This window comes from Selaginella moellendorffii, unplaced genomic scaffold, assembly GCF_000143415.4.
Source record: "Selaginella moellendorffii unplaced genomic scaffold, v1.0 SELMOscaffold_39, whole genome shotgun sequence".
NCBI lineage: Eukaryota > Viridiplantae > Streptophyta > Lycopodiopsida > Selaginellales > Selaginellaceae > Selaginella > Selaginella moellendorffii.
In genome coordinates, this window is record NW_003314300.1 from 323,971 (window position 1) to 336,775 (window position 12,805).

Below are 12,805 nucleotides of genomic sequence, written 5' to 3' on the forward strand. Positions count from 1 at the left end.
CAATTTTTTAATTTCTTTTTACTATTTTGAATATGATATAACTCCTTATTTGAGCTCTTTGAATGTTTTTAATACATAAAGATATATAGAAAACCAAGATCTAAACCTTTAAGAATAAAATATATTAAATTAAATTATTATAATTAATTTAAAATTTATATTCTATTACATTTATTATTATATTCCACTACCTTCATATACATTAGTCCAAAACTATAAATATTAATGAAATTTTGATATGATATAAAGAAAAAAAAAAAACCACAAAGGTAATATAGAAAAGATTCCCACGGAAGTTTCAAATATAATGCATAAGTTTATCATAAAGCTTTGGCCCGACCATCTTTCAACACCTTCTATTTATATATGTTTTTAATTTCACCCATTTGCGATCAAAAGTATATTCGAGATCGCACACTTTGACGAAAATAAGAAGACGAATAACCTGGAAAATAAATATTAAAGAAATGGAAAACAAAGAGCAAAGAGTAAGGAATTGGAGGAGAAAAACCATTTTAATAACTTAAATTTTGTACAAAACTCAGTGTGATATAAATTATTATAAAACTATATTTTCTATTTTTTATTTATATGAGTTAATGGAACTATTTAAGATTTTTAAAAATAAAAAAATACCTAAATTTTAAACTTATATAAAAACTTTAATCAGATGTAAATTATTTTTAAATTTATACATAAAAAAGATTTACATTTGTAATATTTCACTTAAGTAATTAAAAAATTAAAGAGGCATCACTCACAATTAAATCTTAGGAGGCCCAATTTCATATATGGTGGCATTACAACATCATAAGCACTCGGTATGATGGTATCAAACTGCTGATTTTATTAATTGACTCTGGAATCAATAAATATTATACTTTACTCAATAGAATCTTTAATAAATGTATACCATTACACCCCGACTTACAAAAAAAGAAGCATTTCACAAATTGCAAATAAAATATTAACTTTACATTATAAGTTTCAAAACTTTAAACTTCCTCTCTATTTTGTTAAATTCTCCTAAATGAAATTAATTTTGATGATTAAGTATATCGTAAGTAGTGGTTTAGATTATGCTACTATTGTAAATTTAGTTTTGATTTAGTTTTGGTTATTTAATAGTATTTATTGAATTAATCTTAACTATTTATTTGCAACTATGACCATCGATTAAGTTGAAAAGAGGTAACATTCTTTATCCTCCCATTAATGAGGCACTAGAGCTCCGGAGCTCCATCCTCGCGATTCACGAGGGCTTCCCGGAGGCCAAGGTTTTCGGCCGTGGCCGAGCTTGGAGCCGATCCCACAGCGCGGAATGGCGGGAAGATCTGGCTGGTAGGACGCTCGCTTTTCAAGGAGCTGCTAGATCGCTTGGAGGCCAGCTTGCTCGATCCATTGCTGCCCCGGACGATCGAGCTAGTCGGGAGTCATGGATCTGGGAAGACATAGTTGCTGCTCATGATCTCCTGGCACTTCTCGCAGATCTTCTCGCGGAGTGGAGCAAAGAGGACTGGATCTACTGCGCCCAGGATCTGGACGAGATGAAACAGGTGGTGAAGATCCTCAAGAGAGACAACAATTTGTGGACGAGTACGATGTTTTCAGCTTCAGGGAGAAGGACTTAGGTGTAGTTAATGGAGGTGTGGGCGAGTACGGTGTTTTCAGCTTCAGCTCGGTGTAGTTAATGGAGCCTTCCTTTTGGTGCCTCGAGGGAAACCAGGTAAGGGTGGTCCTCTTCGCGTCCGATCCAAAAGAAGCGCCATCTGATCATATCCAGTCAGTGTGCTTGCCCAGATTCTCTGGCTCAAAGAACTTGCTGGAGTTCTGCCACTTGGGAATGCCTGGCTGCAGTCCAACGGAGACTTGGAAGACATCGATGAAGAGCAAGCGATTCTGCATGAACCTCATTGCAAAATCGACTCTTCCGTGGGGATGAACGTTGTAGGCGAATCGGAGATGACTCTGCCTAGATCCTTCTCAAAAAAAGTTTCAATTTGCTTTCCCTTTAAACTCCCAATGTAACTCCCAGGTATTGCTCAACTGCGAGGATCACAACCCGCTTTGCAAGCTCGGAGACGAGAGAAAACATCCCATTGTTCTCCACAATCCAGCGGGTGCTGAAAAAACCGAAGTCCCCCATCATGCCGTCGGCGGTTGCTGTTCCAGCAATCAACTCGGACAAGCACTCCACACCCCATTTTCTCTTACCGTCAGAAAACTCTGCTGCCTTCATGACCATCTTCTGTAAGTCCCTCTTCTGCCGAGCAACTTCTCTGCTCAACAAGAAGTTCTCCCTGGCTTTCTCTCGGGATTCCGAGTAGACGTCGAGGTAAATCCTCACCAGCAGAGGAAGGTACCCGGTTAACTCTCTCATCTCAGGAGGCTCGGACTGCAGGCCTTGCTTGCCTACAAAAGCATCTACCTCTTCCTTGGTGAATACCGAGTAGTGGCAATGAGACTCCCGGTTGAACGTCGACTTGGACAACCTGGCATACGCAGCCGCCCGCTCTGCCGATCCGCCATGCAAGCAGACCGAACATTCCTCAAACCCTGCTAGAGTGAGCCACACATTCCGCAGCTCCTCATTGGTAGCCCAGTCGTCCAGGAGGTTGTACTCGTCGATGATGAAAAAGAAGTCGTTGCTCTCCTTCAGGAAAGTCACCACCTGTAGCAACTCGGCCAAATCCTCAGCACAGTAGATCCTGTTCCTCGCCTGCTCATCCTCCACAAATGCCACGATCAATGCATTCTTGAGAGCACGGAGAAGCAATTGGCGGCCCAAGGGAACCGTAAACAGGCAGACCAACCTCTTCTTCCTTCCGCCAGCCTTGAGAAAACTGTGCATGCAATGCAACGAAAGCATGAGCAGCAAGTACGTCTTTCCAGACCCCACATTCCCATCAAGATCGATCTGCTGCGGGTGAGCGAAGCGATCCAGCAGCTTCTTGAAAACGGGCCGTCCTACCAGCCAGATCTTACCGTCCTCATGCCTTACGCGCAACCCTATCGGCTCCAAGCTCGGCCATGGCAACCCCTCGAAAACCTTGGCCTTCTCGAAGCCCACGTCCGGAATCGCCAGGATGGCGTTCCGGAGATCTAAAGCCTTGGAGAAACGAGTGTGTGCAGTACCATCGAGGAAGAACCCTGCTGCCGTCATGTCCCTTCGGAGCCGTGAATGAGTAACTTTAGCCCTCGCACCGAAGTCCTTCACATCCTCCACGGTGAAATACCCTTCTTTCGCGAGCATTTCTTCCAGATTACGCTTAGCTTTCTTCGAGTACGATGGAAGCCGAGCGATCCATTCGCCGATGGGCTCCTCCTCCTCCTCTTCCTCCTGTTCCTCCGCCATCCACTTTCTTTGCTCTAAACCCTAAAACTTTGATCGTTAGGTAGTAGTTAAAACCCAGAGCCTAAACAGAGGATAAAATTTAAGCAGAATCAGAATAAAGCATAATAAAGACTTAATTAGATAAGAATTATTATAAAATTGGATTTAAAACTAAAATCCTTTAGCTTTAATGCAAGACAAAACAAAAGAAAAATAATAAACTAGATCAAGTAAATAAATAACATTTTTATTTATTTATATTGGTTAGCAATGACAAAAATAATGGGGATCCATTTGCATATTGGTTTTACTATTGCATGTTTTGTCTTATCCTTTAAACACTAGTTGTAAAACACTAGCTAATTATTTTTTCCAGAGCAAGAAATCTATTACTAAATCATCCTTGTAACAAATAATAGCCTCCATTACAAGCTTAAGTTTCATGCCAGCACACTGAAGTGATTGTCAAGCAACACTATACTATGGAGAGAGTGCTCTCAAAAAACTTGCATGCTAACTAGCAACACCACTTTGCAAGAAACATTTAATAATGATGGATGCTACATCCATTCTAGTCATTGAAAGCAGTGGATTAAACTAAATCAGCTTATTGTAATTTCTGGAAGAAACAAAATATTGCATGGAAAAAATTTCTTGATCCAAAAACAAACTATGAAAAAGAATAAAAGTGAGCTATATTGTGGTGCTATTTACTTGTTTGCAAATGAAACTTTGCACTATACAAATTAAATGTTTCTCCAGCTAAAAGTCAAGGGAATCAAGTGTGATTTCTCATAGGAGTTTAAAATTAGAGAAAGAAGAAGAGCTTTTCCATAGAAATACTTACTATATTGGACTTTGAATTAGCATAGCATTTGTTACACACATGTATTATTAAAATTAAGTCCCAAAATTGATCAAGTTACTCATAAAGTGTAGGATATCTATATGTCAAAAAAAGAAATAGTTGTTAAGAAAAAAGCAAGAATCACACAGAGTGAAGTTCTAAAATTTATTTTATAGGAATCTTAAATTTGTTCAAGAGTGCATCATTATTAAAAAAAAGTGATCTTATTGCATATCAGCTATTATACTAGAAGTGTTTAGGAAAGTTTATAAATCATAAATATAAGATTAATACAAATGAATAAAAATAATTAAATGATAAATATCATAAAATATTCAAATATATTTTAGATATATTCATTACTATACAGATTTATTTAAGCAAACCAAAAAACGTTTTAGATATACCTTTTCGACTAAGTGCTAGACCATCCAGCAAGAGGAGCTGCCTAGTTACATTGAGAGACAATGGCTGGAATTGAGTTCCTGGAGATAGAACCACAGCAATTCACTAGGAAAACTCCAATCAAACTAGAAAATCAATGTTTTGTTTCTTCGATGATTAGAAAGGCAAAAAGCACTCCAAGGAGAAATTCATGTCACTTACATGCAACCCACAACCAAAGAATCATGGGAGCTGAGCAGTTCCAGATCCAGCAATTATCCACCTCACACCAATATTTACCTCCCTTCACACAAGTTTTCTTTTTTGGCATTTATATGTGCACTGAAGTTGGGGCACATTGGTAATGTGATTGCCTTTCCATTTGATCTTGGACAGTGTACAAGATTCACAGGTGTCACAGACTCAAGCAAGAGCTTTGAAGAACGTTGCTATTAATGCCAAATCCTAGAGCAGTGGCCTGTCCACCTCTAGACTACTATGTTGGAGACTTCCACAGTGGACCCATATGTCATGGAGGATTGCAAGGGAGCAAAGCAATGTAGGCTGGGTTATGCATTACCAAGTTCATGACTGGGATGTCCACTCAAGCGTAAACTACAAGCAAGCTAGAGTTATCAATGCGGCTCTCCTAGAGGATGAGCATATTGCTGTTAAGTTGAGAGTCTGGAAGAAGTTCATAAAGTTAAAACACTGCTCTAGATTGAAGAGATCATTGATTGAATTAATGAACAACCTCAAAATTATAAATCTTTAAGTTTTAAAGTCTGATTAGTATGATAAACCAAGTTATTTCGCTTTAATAAGATCAAAAATTATAAAACTTACATTGAAACAGAGAAGAGAGATGCTGTTACATAGATCCTATCCTTTGGTGATGTGCATCTCCTGTTGTAGTGGGTGGGATGGATGGATGGTTTTTTGGGGATAGGATCATGGTTCTCATTCTTTCTATAGATTAGGTTCTAGCCAAAAACTGAGAGAGACCAAGAAAAAATCTTTTATTAGGCACTTTTAAATTAGAGGATTTTAACCTAATTAATGGCTTTAACATTAGTTAATAATATTATTATTTACTAGAAAGAGAAATGTTTCACATACCTATTAAACTAACTAATTTAATTTATACTTTATTCCCATCCTCCAAAAAAATCACTTTTACTTTCTCTACTATTTGGCAGTACTCATAACCCTTATTCCATTGATAAACACTTTACCATTAGATTAATGATGGGTGTGAAACCCCTTTATGGGGTTTATGGTGTGGCTGGAAAAGTATCTGCCATCCACAGCTCCGGATGGACATGACCATGGCAGGGTTCTTCCTCGACTCAGGCACACAACCTCTCTTCTCCAAGGTGCTGGATCTCCATTGCTCCATCCTCGCGATTCCGGACGTGGGCTTTGCAGAGCCCAAGGTTTTCGATGGATTGTCATGGCCAGCCCACAGCGCGTAACGCTGGATGAGTGCAGAAAGATCTGGCTGGTCAGCCGCGCTCTCTTCAAGGAGCTGCTGGATTGCTTGGAGGCTAGCATGTGTGATCCATCACAGCCCCGGGCGATTAAGCTTGGATTTGGGAAGACGTACTTGTTGCTCATGATCTCCTGGCACTTCTCGGGGATCTTCTTGCAGAGTAGCAGTGCAGGAGCAAAGAAGATGAAGAGGGTTGTGTGCTTTTATACTTACCAGAAAACACATTTGATTTGTAAAAACTTCGTTCACAAACAGGCATTCGTGTTCTGTTTGCAAGAGCCAAGTTAAACGAATATTCCAAGTTAAATTAAAATCTTTTACAATCTTTTACGGTTCTTTTCGCAGGGCCGATATATATTAAGGTTTCTTTAGGGTTTCTTTACGTTTGAATTATGCAAATTGATATCTCCATTTGTATCAAAAGTCTCCATGTTTGAACATAATTCGTTTTATTCGGCCGTTTGCCAATAAGTATCTAGGCTGCTCCCACAAGCCTTGAGGATCCCCACGCTTCTTTAACTCTGTGAAAGAGGCACTCGTGGCATTTGTGGAGGACAAGCAGGCCAGGAACTTGATCTACTGCGTTGAGAATCTGGGCGAGATGAAAGAGGTGGTGGGGATCCTCAAGAGAGATAACGATTTGCTCTTTGTGGTGGGCGAGTACGATGTTTTCAGCTTCAGGGAGCAGGACTTGGGGCTGCGTCAGGTGTGGACGGCGCTGGGAGAGCTCGAGCAGGGATCTACGTGCTTGCATGCTGGAGAAGCGCTTCGAAGCGTACGAGCAGGAGGAGAATCCCTGCGTGTTTACCAGAGTTTTCGCGAAGTTGGAGCTTTCCTGCGAAAGAATGGCCTGGAGGAGGAGCCAGCGGAGATGCGTGAGCTAACAGGCTATCTTCCGCTACTAGTGAGGATCTACCTCGACTCATACCAGGGATCTGACGACGAGGCAAGAGAGAAGTTCCTGTCGAGCACTGAAGTTGCCTATCAGAAGAGAGATGTCAGGAGATGGGTGATGGAGAAAGCGGACTTAGCAGCGGGGGAGATGACGAGAATGAGCGTGATGGGCTTAGCCGGCACTGCCACGCCCGAGGATATGGATGGAGGAACCCTTTTCGCGACGCGTTGGATCGTCCAGGAGGAGGATGGAAGTTTTGCTCTCGCGTACGAGCTTGCCAAGAGGGTGGCGATCGTCGCGATTGAGGAGCGCATGAGCAAGGCCGATGGGGACGCTCTCGCCACAGGGATTTCTTTGGCAGTGATTGGAGAATGCTGCTGGAGAGGTGGTGCTGCTCCTGCTGCGAGGAATCCTTCGTTGGCGGTGCTCGTGGAAGCGCTCATCGTCCGTGCCGCCAAGATGAGCGGGATCATGGGGAAGAAGATGGACGAGTTTTTCTTACTTTGACAAGGGTGAAGGCCCGGTTCTCTTCAAGTACTCCAGCTCTTCCACGATCTTCATTCCCAGGAGTTGGTTATGCCGGAGAAAGGCCGACTTTGTGATGCGCTACCTGGATCAAGGCCAATGGGTCATCGAGGTCTTTCGAGTCTCGATCGAATACGTGGAAGTTATCGAGCAGATCTCCAGCGAGTTTTTCGAGGCTGAGAACTTGGCTCGCTTCACCGGAGCCTGTGGAGTTGACTCGGTGGTATGCCGGTTTTACTGGATGGGACGCAAGGAAGATCGGCCTGCGTGGTTTCCATCGAGGCGCCGGAGAAGGAGCCCGTGAACTACATTCGCGCATATATTCTTTGGCGCATTCTTTGGTGGAGGGTGAAGGAGCCAAGGTGGCATTTACGACACCAAAGAATATATGCTCTTGTCAAGCATTGTGGATACTCCACCTCCGGTTTCCAGGGCCCTGAAGCTCGTCTCGGATCTAAAGACAGATTGATTTAATACACCATGATACGTGCCAAACTATTTCAGAATTGCGAAACTAGAACGTTGACAAACCTTCTGAGCTCTGGCTGATACAACAAGTGTTATTGCTAGTGAGAAAGGCCAAGGGGAGTTTAGAGCTTATGATCGATAGCAGATGCAAACTAGACGTTGTCACTTACAACACTTTGATCATGCAAAGCACAGCTTAAAACTCATCGAGTGCCATCCTCAAATCTCCAGGCTCTACGTGCTGCCGTCAAACATGTACGAGCGCCCGTCAAAGCTAGCAGCACGAAGCTAGAACATCGTCCGAGTTTGCAGCTTCGACGTTAGTGTTGGACAGCTTCACGCATGCAGAGGCTCGAAACTCCGGGCTCATCTCCACGAGCCGCTCGGCTGCTCCTGCAGGAGGTCCCCTGGTCTGGCTCGCATGGTGTTGATGAGCTCCTCGGCTTCTGGGAGCTTCCCACGCCAGCAAAGAGCATCGACTACACAGACAAAGTGATCCTTCTTTGGAGCAATCCCAAAGTCCTGCTGCATCGACACGGAGAAGGACCAGGCCTCGGAGATGGCCGCAGCGCTGGCAGTGTGGCTACACGCGGAGAGAACTTGACGAAAGTGATGCTGGTAACGTCCACTCCTTCAAGCTTCATGGCTTGGAACAGCTCCAGTGCCTCTCGGCCGTGACCATTCGCAGCGTCAGCCCCGATCATCGAGTTCCAAGTCATTTCGTTGCGCCGGGGCATGGTATCAAACACACTCCGGGCCGTGGGAAGAGCTCCACACTCACTATACATGGACAGCAGCGCGCTCGCCACCACACTTTTGGAGTCGAGGCCGGTTCGACGTGGATCCTCTTCCCTTTGGCAAGCAGTGACAGGCTTCCATACAAGTTCAAGGCCGTGGAGAAGGAGCTCTTCTCCGGAAGGAAGCCATCCAAGTCCATCAACTTGAACAGCTCCACGGCTTCTCTCTGGCAGCCATTGTGGACGAAGCAAGTCGCCATCATGTTCCACATGACGGTGCTGCAAACCGGGAGGCTGTCAAACATCCGCTTGGTCTGCTTGATCTCGCCTCTCAACTTGTGAGACTGCATCAGCACCGTGTACACCACCAAGTCAAACCGTCCAAGAGCAGTCGCTTTTCAGCGAAGCCATACGCCAGAGCCCCAGGAGACTTACTGGCTTACGACTAACTCTAAATTAGTAGTGTTAAACTTTAATTAGTAGATGTTGTTAACTGATATGTTATAACCTACTATTGGTTTAGGTTTTTCCTCATTATGTTTTATGTTTGTGCTCATATTTTCTTTCTTATTATTTATTCTCTTTAGTATTATAGCTCGATTGGAATATGTAGATCATGCTCAAGATAGTATTCTTTTTTTTTCTGATCTTATTGAGAGAATTAATAGTAAAGTAAATTTTGTTATTCTTTTGTATTATGGTTGGTCTTCTTCCAGAAGAAAGAGAATGTGAAAGATGTCATCGACTAATGAAATATCAATCTGATAATCAAGGTTGTAGAGATGGTTTGAAGTGGAATTGTAAAAATTACAATATCACAAGACTTCTTAGAACTAATATATGGTTTGCAAATAATAATTTCACATTTGCTCAAATGCTTAGAATGATGTATTACTGGTGCATTAAAATGCCACAACAAGATCAAGCTTATATTGAGTGTAGTATTAAAAGTGAGCACCCAACAAATTGGTACAACTTTTGTCATAATATTTATGTTATCACATTACAACAAGGTAGTCAAAAGATTAGTGGTCCAAGAAGAATTGTGGAAATTAAAGAAAGTAACTTTGAGAAGTGGAAATATAATCGTGGTAGAAGAGTAAAAGGTTGATGGGTCTTTGGAGGAATTGAACATGATTCAAATTGAATATTTATGGTTCTGATGGTTGATCGTATTGCACAAACTTTAATTATATATATTTATATATATATATATATATATATATATATATATATATATATATATATATATATATATAAAATAGAAAGGGAATACAGAAAATGTGCATATTAATTAGCCTAAAAACCCTAGCTTATATACAGGAGTGAGTGGTCCGGATTGAAACCAATCCGACGGCTACCAAAATCCCACTATATTAATATTAGTATACGGCATCATAGCCATACATTTGGCCCTCACATATTGGAATAATGGAAGACCATCAGGGTTTTTTTGTAGATGGGCCGGGATCTAGAGGAACGTTAGGAGGAGGCATTGGTGGATCATATAATTGGAGGATCGAATTGCTGGATATCATGCCAAACTTCATAAACTTGTGGTCCAACTTGTTGCAACACCCGATATGGTCCTTTCCACTACACAAAGAGCCCCTTAGATAAACCACGTACCATAAGATGGGGAAAACAGACTAACATTAAATCATCCACTTTATACTCCGCAAGTGGATGATGATGGGAGTTGTAATGCCATTGTTGTCCCACTTATACACAGCCTAAATGTTCAGTAGACTCAACTCGGACAAGGAAGAATGCTCGTCAAATATTGATCCCATAACCTAGCATTGGTAGCTCATGACAATCGCGAAGGTAAACCCAACTCTATTAGAAACATTGGATCATGACTATATAGGAGTTTATATTGTGAAGCATCAATAGAACTCTGCCCCCTATGACATATGCATATCGAAGAGACGGTAAATAACCATCCCAATCCAAATGCTAAAAGTTCACATACTTCGCAATCATCCCTTTGAATGTCTAAACAAGTTGTTTCACAAAACCGTCTGATTGTGGATGATAAGCACTCGTGAAAGTGTGGCGTATCCCCAACCGAGATGTCAAAACATGAAATGCCTTAGCCATAAATGCAGGACCATTATCCAAAAGAATCCGCTCTAGACAAGAATGCTGGAACACCACTCGATTGAGGAGGAAGTATCCAACAATAGTTGCAGAGGCGCTAGCAAAAGCACTAACTTCCACCCAACGAGTCAAGTTGTCAGAAGCAATAATAACATACTCATTACTAATAGTCGACGGTGAAAAAGGTCCCATAAGATCAAACACCACCAACTCAAACAAACAGGAAACTGCAATTGACTCCAACCATCCTTTTGCAGCACAAGGGGGAGTATTATGAGCTTGGCACCAAATGCAGCTACGCACGTACCGGATAATATCACATCGCATCTCTGGCTAATAGAAAGACATGCACAGCTTTGTAAGCCACAAATTTGTCCTTTCCAATTTGCCAGCTTACCTTGTCTATCCGTCCAACACTACCTTGGCTTTTGCTAAGTTCCCTTGCCAATGTTCCTGCCTATTGTATTAGCTCTTACTTGGTCCTACTTGGTTTTAGCTACTCACTACACGAGCAACTGAGCATTAGCCATCTATCCACGGATTCCCAAATCTCTCCCAATCCCCCTCCCCGGGTTAGACTGGACTTAAGGTTCGGCTACACTCCCCGCAAGCACAAGCAACCAAGCACACCAAGCTTCCAGGTTCCTAACATCCCTTGGTATAATAAGACTTGATCATGGGACCCTTTAAATCCCAAGCCTTAGGTGCAACACTTGCTTTGGGACATTGGGGCAAAACACCATGGCCTAACGGCCTGGTATGTGTACCTCTACCCCCCCCCACTTCCATCCCAAAGGGAAGGCCCAAGCCCCTAGGAAGGGCGAGGACCAATGAGCCACAAGGTACTCAAGTGGGCACCACTCCACATGAGTTGGGAGCACCACAGTCGATTTCCCTTTTGAGAGTGGGAGCTGCTCTTGAGCACTTCCTTGGGTGGCCCCTCCAGCACCACCCGAGTTTATACTCACTCCCACCCAAGGCCCCTCGGCCCTAATCTCAACCTCAAGTCAATTTGGAAGGAAGCACCACTAGAGAATTCCTTCAAGACTGGTTCCTAGACCTCACTATCCTTACTATACTTTTGGAACCCCCTGCAGCCCCCCCCCCTGGGAGACGCATGCTTTGGGCTTTCACCCCTTGATCTGTATTAGTACTCGAACCTGATCTCCGATCTCGGATTCTGTCTCAAACTCGGTCTTGAACTCGGTCTCCAAGTCGGCCTTGGACTCGATCCCGGACTCTATCTCGAACTCGGTCTCAGAGTCGGTCTTGGACTCGATCTCAGAGTCGGTCTTGGACTTGATCTCAGACTCGGTCCCATCCGATGAACTCTTTGTCATTTCGGTCATACTTTCGGGGATCCTTTAGCCTACGACACCTCGAGGAGTTGGTTCCTTACAAGCTTCTCGGTTACACGACAATGTCCTATATGCCCACCTAAAACAAGAGAATCATGGTAGGTATGGAGAAACTACGGAATAAAGACAGAAGGCACCACCAGCCGTAAATAATCATTAAGATCTGTGCCCACAAAATAAAGAAGGCCGTCTTCAAGGAAATATTGAGAATGTAAATGCCGGAAAGGCAAGTCATCAGCAAGTGATGTAAGATTCTCAAACCCATCTCGAAGCCTTTGAATCCACGGCTCAATCTTTTAAGCCTTGCGAACCTTATCAAAAGAAGGTGGATTTTGCTCTGTGCCTTGTGGACACTAAACATCAAGTACAGCAACTACCAATGGCACAAAATCCTTGTCTAGAAAATCCACAAATGCAAGAATAACAAACTTGTTAGAAACATGAGAAAAGAGTGGAAAAGGAAGAGGAGCTCAAGAAAAGGCATCAGCATCAGCTATAGAACTCCCTAGGCAATGAACGATATCAAAATCATATATTTAAAACTTCAAAGCCCATCAAACAGTACGACCAACCAGGTTCTTCCTCTTTAATAATGAAGGAACAACAGCATGGTCACTTTCAAGTAACATCCGAGAACCATATAGATATGCATGAAGTTTCTC